The sequence below is a fragment of the Antrostomus carolinensis genome, unplaced genomic scaffold (assembly GCF_000700745.2).
Source record: "Antrostomus carolinensis isolate BGI_N321 unplaced genomic scaffold, ASM70074v2 scaffold5093, whole genome shotgun sequence".
NCBI classification, from domain to species: Eukaryota; Metazoa; Chordata; class Aves; order Caprimulgiformes; family Caprimulgidae; genus Antrostomus; species Antrostomus carolinensis.
This window is the reverse complement of record NW_010304329.1, coordinates 34360-41340: the sequence shown is the minus strand read 5'-3', so window position 1 is coordinate 41340 and position 6981 is coordinate 34360. Positions and strand designations below refer to the sequence as shown.

At 41.6% G+C, this 6981-nt stretch overlaps 1 protein-coding gene across 2 annotated transcripts in view; it reads right to left on the bottom strand.

Moving 5' to 3' along the window:
- The window catches only part of NTNG1 (netrin G1), a 147861-nt gene that overhangs the window by 112587 nt on the left and 28293 nt on the right, over positions 1-6981 (bottom strand). The gene's annotated exons all lie outside the window — the stretch shown is intronic.

The window sequence follows — 6981 nt, the reverse complement described above, 5'->3', positions numbered from 1 at the left end:
AGACCTGGTATAAAGGGAAAGCTCCAGCACCAATCGCGGGCTAGGTGCAAGGTGCAGAAGGAAGGAGAGGAAGCACAAAGCTCACTCAGTCTCATCCCCTGCTCTGCCATCTCTCTGCCCTTCCTGAATCTCAAATTTTGTCTAACTGCTCTGATAACCTTTACCATAGTGGGGCCTGGATCACTGGGACTGTTGTTTCCAAAAAATACCAATGTTGATAGAGAAAATGAGAGCAAACCTGTACTAATTCTGCAAAAGCCACTGATGTTACTGTGGATTTAACTTGTGCAAATTAGAGCAGAGCATGAACCTGAACTGCTGGAGAATAATTACTGTACAAAAGGCAGTGTTGTGTAAAAGTAAGTTCTATAAAGTCTCTTCATTCAAATATTTAGCTCTAAGGCATCTTTGTATTTTCAACTTAGTTACAGCTATGATGTGCAATGAGGTATGATGCACGCTAAAGACCTCAGCTATCAATTAGTAATAGGCAGGAATGAAAGATAAATATCTAATGTATGACTGATATGGTCTCCAGTGAGAACAGTTGGGTATTTTAAGTGCATGCCTGTGTTTCTGGGGAAGACACAGCGAGCTGTTTGATGCCCACAGCAGTTGGCACTGAACAGTTGGCAGCTTCTTCATCTTCCTCTCAGGAGAGTACCTACTTTACACCAGGGTTTGGTTTAATGTTGAAATCTTGCAGAAAACCTGCCATGGAGAATGACACTGATGGTTGGGGAAGAGACATTCAGCAAAGGCACCCATGTCAGACGTGGCAAGAAAGAAATGTTGCCTGTGTGGTTTAAGTGACTGCTCAGAAATAGGTTATAACTCTTGCAGTACAGTCACTCACGGATTTGGTGGGGCTCGGGGGGGCTGTACGCACACTTGCACAGGCAGGACCTCCGGCTCTGCTGGCAGGGCAGGAGGAGCCTGTCCCCAGCCCTGGCACAGGAGCGTGAGGCGGCCGAGGCACAGTGAGCAGGGCCACTCTGCACCCCCCGGCTTGTTACCAAGCACCTCTGTTCAGAGATAGTTATATCTAAGGGGGATTAACGCTCTGAGCTTGTGAATGCAAGTGTGTATCACAGACCTGTTGATAATCTAAACCCTCAGGTATGTAGATAACCTTCTAAATGAATAACTCACATAATGCGTAGACACCTGAAATGGAGCCCAGCGAAGCTTTTCTGTTAGAGAAGTCGTTTATGATAAACAATTCATTACAAAAAGCCAGAAGCCAGCAAGGTTGCATTCCTTACATGTGTAACAGCAGCTAACACATGCAGTACAAATATATCTATTATTTACTAGCCACCTAAAGCTCTATCAGCACCAGCGGTGAACCAGACTGAATCTTATCAGCAAAACTGCTTTGATACAAAGCTGCTTTTCTCACAGATAAAGTTTTCCCAGATTCTGCCAGGCTCTGCAATGAGAACTGGAGAAACGTGAAGGACAGCGTACAAGCTCTCCGCAAACAAGCACACAGAAGCAGCCTGTGCTAAACATCGGAGCTGCTGGCACACTCTTAACCTTCTCACCAACAGCTGTGAAAATATTTTTTTCAGATGTGAAAAAAAAAGAACCACAGTTTTATTTTTTCCTCAAAAAAGTTCCAGTAACGTGACCTTTTGGGGAATGGTATAGAAAATAGGAGAGATAATGGGTCCTTTGAAACAATGAATCAATGTGAGGAATAGAAACAGAATTTGTCAGTGAAAATTTCTCTTACGTAATCCATCACCCTGGTAAAATCTGCGCTTGCTGTGTTAGAGAATAAATGGGCTATCACTGTGTGGTAGGAGAGTGGCAGTAGTGCGAGCTGCAGTCTTTAACGGGGACACACAACTTGGGATATTTTGAGCTCGGTAATTTACATAAGCAAAGAGCCTCATCCTGTGCATGTGGGACTCCGGAGCAACGGAGAAAGCAGAGAAGAAAAAGAAGGAATCATCTAACTTCCACGCCTTCCCGCAGCTCCTGCGCGGAAAAGAAACAAATGGAAGATAAACCGGCTGTGTGGGCCACCGGCCAGGCGGGTGGCACAGAGGGCTTTCAGGGGCACTGCCACCTGGCTTTTCTGCTTGCTGGTCAGGTCAGAGACTCTGATGGTCATGAAGAAGAAAACCTGCGCTTGTTGTGAAGAAACCCCATGCTTGCTGTTCCTCTCTGACCATCTAACACACCTTTTGAGAGACGTTTTGGAAACCATATCACACAGTTGAGGATTTTTAAGTATGGTTTGTGGAATTTGGTGGTAGTTAACAGAAGCATCAAAGCTAACCAGAGCTGGATTAATGGAGAGTGTCTTGGACTGCAGATATTAGGCATACAATTGCACCAAAACCTTAAGAGTTAAACTTGTAAAATACCTAACTATCTGTTACAGGTACAGAGCATCAACAGCAAAAGTAAAAGCATTACTTGAGTGGTGGAACACTCCTGTTAGCCCCAACAACGGGGATGTAGCAAACATGCATCTTTGTGGAGCATCAGCTCCAAAACTATTGCTCTGACATTCCCTCCTGAGCATCCCAAGCTCAGGACAAGACACCACCAGAGCCTGTCTTCACCCAGCAAAGCAGCTGCAACCCCACCACCAGGTTTGACATTTCTGTTACCCTTGGGGCATAAAGGGACTATTCCTTTTAGGTGCTGAGATTATTTGGGAAAGAAGTTCTATTAAGATGTAGGTGCATCATGTATCAAAGGATTCGGTTAAAGCCCTTTGTCCTACACCTGGTGTGACTTATCCTCTTGATCTACAGATGAACACAGTTGAGAGTATCCTACTTATCCACCGTACACAAAAAGAGATCCCCAGTCCCTTGGCAAGATCCCTTGCCTTTCATTTCAGTGTAGCCCAGATCACTGTTTTTTTCTCAAATGGATTCAATTTCCATACAGTTAATCATGGTTACTCTTATTCACAATTTCTGACTTTCTGCTGAGAAGTCCCAGTTGAGAGTGAAGCTTTATTATGTCAGACATTGTACAGATCCAATTAGCACTGCAGAGACAGAGCCATAAAGTAACCATGAGACACCTACCAGAAGGTCTCATAACAGGGAGATGGGGAAATACTGTGCGGTTTGCTGAAAGCAGTTTGCAAAAAGAATTCCAGTCACCCACTGATGTTGCAATTCAGTCGTGAGAATGAAGTCAGAAGTCTCAGGAAACCTAAACTTTAATTAATGAAAAGCAAGGTATTACCTGAACTTATCATCTTGTGAACTGCTAACTTCTCTCTGTAAGGATTATATTCTACCAGGTGAGGTTTCTGTTATTTTTGTCACAGCCATTCAATTACTCGTAAGGGAAAAAAACATATTAATTATAAAATTCATATTCATTAGAAAATTAGAAAACATGTTTCTGGTTTTGAAATGCATATATTTAATTTTTGCTCTGGATTTCTCTAAGCAACTACAGTGTGATATTACTGTAATAGCTGGTAGATAATGAAAAGCTCAAGGTGAAGAACCAGTAAGTAAATATGAGGAAAAGTATTTGATTTTAGAAAAAGGGCTAGTAAGGTTTCAAATCTTTCCATACCACATCTATTAAATGTATCTATATGTCCACGTGTATCAAATACAATGATGTAAAGCATTTGATTATTTTTATTAAGATGGTGAGCACAGTAAATTAAATAAAGAATTAACATTCTTTTCCAAATCTCAAGATAAAAAGATGCATCTGCTAAAAATTACTAGAGCCTACACTAATATAAAGTTTTCTGTACAGTCTTATAGCTGTCATCTTCCAGTAAAGTCAGAGTCCTTTGGGAATCAGAAATATTTAATGCTTTTAAAATCTTTATGGATCCACCATGAAAAGAAATCATAGCACAGCAATATGCTTAGAAAAAAAAAAAAATCTCAAAACTAGTATTCTTTTTAAATGCTGACAAAATTTATCATTCACAGTAATAAAACTCAAATTCAGTACGCTTTTTTTTTTGTCCTTATGGTGACATTACTAAACAAATAAAGTAAAACACCTCTCAGATTTATCTGTGCTTTGTTATTTGAGTGAGTTTTAGCCAATTACTGCTAAAGATAAAAACTCCAAATGACTACCTGTATAAAATGAAAAGATTAAAGATGCTTTTTTCTGTTTTCTCCACCTTTCATCATCTATACATAGGACAGTACGTTGGATATAGTTAATTTCACTGCTGCCAGTGCAGGTCTGCCTACCGGTTAGTCAGGCTGCTTCTCTTGCACAAGGTGTCGGAAATGAACATAAGAGAAATGAAGACACACGCTTTACAGTTAGAATCATGGAAATTGCTGGGAGGATTAGGCAGACACCATAGCTGAAACCATTTCTGCCTTTTAAAAAAGATAATTATGTTTCAATTTGATACTGTCACTTCAAAACAAACAAAGCAAGCTAACGTCTCCTTGAAGGAAACAATAATTTCTTAAAAGACTAGTCTTAAAGTTTATTTAGATGTTGCTTTTTCAGAATTAGAATAATTCATATCAGAGAGACAACATGTTGAAAGGTGCATGGTTTGTTAGCAGTAAATAGTGTTAAATACAATCCTGCTCTCCCTACTCTGCCATTTATATGGTGGAGCTGACTGGGCTGCCAGCTCTTCTGTCCAAGAATACATTAGCAATTCATCAAAAGAGCAAATGTCATTATACATGGGAAGCCCAGGGAATTATTTTGCATTTGATTTCCAGCTCTGATAGCATTATTATTGATTTAAATATTCTCCAGCATAACATGCAGTAGACACAAAAGATCATTGTATTTTTGAACTGCCAATCACAGTAATCCTGAGTTGCCCAAATACTGATGGCTTTAATGAAACTGAATATACAAACCCCTTAGGTCTGATTTCTAGCCTGTTAACTAATGAACTTCATCAGAAGCTCCCAAACTAAAGCATAATTTCTCAAATTTCTTCTAAGAATGCAATCCTAAAATAGCTGTATTAGTATACTGTATACCCAAAAAGCCAGGAATCCTTTACTGAAAAAAATCCATTTTCGGTAAAATAGTAAAAATGAGGAAGGAAGCATTTCCTCGTGTTGCCTGTCTCAAGCAAATAATGGCACAGTGAGGTCAGCACAGAGGGGTCATGCACAATCACAGCTCAGTTTCCCTGAGGGAGTGAGACCAAGCCTCCCTGGGAGCACAAACCGCTACTGCTTCCATTAAAAACTTCCATTTTATGAGGAAAAACAGGAGAAGACCAAGCAGGTAGAGAAGAAATGTGATAATTTTGTCTTAAGGTGAAAAGGCTTTTTACTGTATTCCTTAAAAATGCTTTTTTTAAAGCACAAAACTATCTGTCTGCAGGGCTGGGTGTACGACTTAAAGTTATCCAGGTGCTGGGGCTCCTGGTCCTCCATGTTCCTCTGAATGTCTCCGACAGACACCATGCATCTCAGACCCCACCCAACATGACATGTGGTGGTGGGTGCTGGTGGTACACAGCCATAGCTTGTTTGGGGACTGGCTGCTTTGGGTTCCGCAGTCTGGATGCACAAGAGTTACTGCTGATATGAACAGTCCAAAAGAGGGAGCAAGTTGCAAGTGCTGCCTCAGGAAGCTTTTGGTGTTGCAGAAAACAAGGACTCTTGGATAGCCTTTGGTCCTCTCAAAGAATAAACAACTTAAGTCATTGCCTGAATGTGAAAGAGACTTGGCAGGAGACTAGGCCACAAACCAATTTTGACAGTGGTTAGCAAGATGTCCAGAAGAAAGATGGGGAGTTGTTTCTGCAGCTAGTGAGACACTATATTCTGCCATGGGTAGAACAGGCAGGGCTATGGCTTGCAGCAATTTAAGGCTGAGTATGGATTTAAATCAACCCAGCTGCTGAAGGAAACGGGGAAAGGAAACAAAAAGATCTCATGGCTCCACATGGGTATACCTGAGAGGGCCAGCTGGGATGTTCGCACAAGGCCAAGATAAAACAAGGAGGGAGGGCAAGAACCTGGTACCAAAAGCACAAGTTTGCTAGTCCATGGTGAGTCTGTTTATAACTAGTACTGGTTACAAAGGAGACCTGATGCTGAAGGATTTTCATCACTCTCTCTGTAAATGCCAGAACAACAATCAAGGGAAAAAAAGAGAAGGCACTTTGTTTAGATAAAAGCACCCATCCAAAACCAACAGACATGAAGCGCTGCTGGACCCAGACACAATGACACTTCCAGCTCATGAAAGGCTCTGACATCTACTCCCCAGTGACTCTGGCTGGAGGGATGTAAGTCATGGCCCCTCCCTGGAGGTCAGAGACCCACAGCAGAGTTGGCAGACTAGACTGGCTGCTCGCTTCAGTGCAAAATTCATCAGCTTAGCTGACCATCCGGGTGGCTGTGGTTTAAGCTAAACCAGGAGACCTCACGCTGAAGTGGTGGGGGAGTCCCCTCTGTGGCATCTGCTGAGGGGAAATGGGCAATAACCACAGCAAGGGTGGAGAGGAAGAGACACCAGCAAAGGACATGCTATCCTGAACTACATGGTAAAAATGTTGAGGTTTTAAAGACACTTGAAACATCAGGTTCCAGGGAACTAGAAAACCTCCAAAGGTGGTGGCCAGTAGAGAGGACAATAATAACAAATACTCAAGATTACAATCTCTCTTCCAGATGCTTCACCAGATCAACTTTCACTTTATTGAAATGTTTGTCTAGGTTGAGCCTCCATTCCTGGAAGTGACGGAGTCTATCTTGCTTGTATCAGCAATGAAGCAGGACTGTGGTCCCACGATAAGACAAGACATCTACAGAAATGCAGACTACTGCTGTTTTTCAGTCCCTGCTGGCAGAACTCAGCTTTGTCACACTTAGCCATAGACAGGTTACAATTATTTTCTGTTTTCTTTTATTCTCACTTAGCGAATTACAGTGGAAAAGTTTAGTTAATCAGAACTAACTTGTTTCTGCCACAGTGGTAATTACATACATAACTGCCTACATATTATATAAAAATTCAGTGATCCCATAC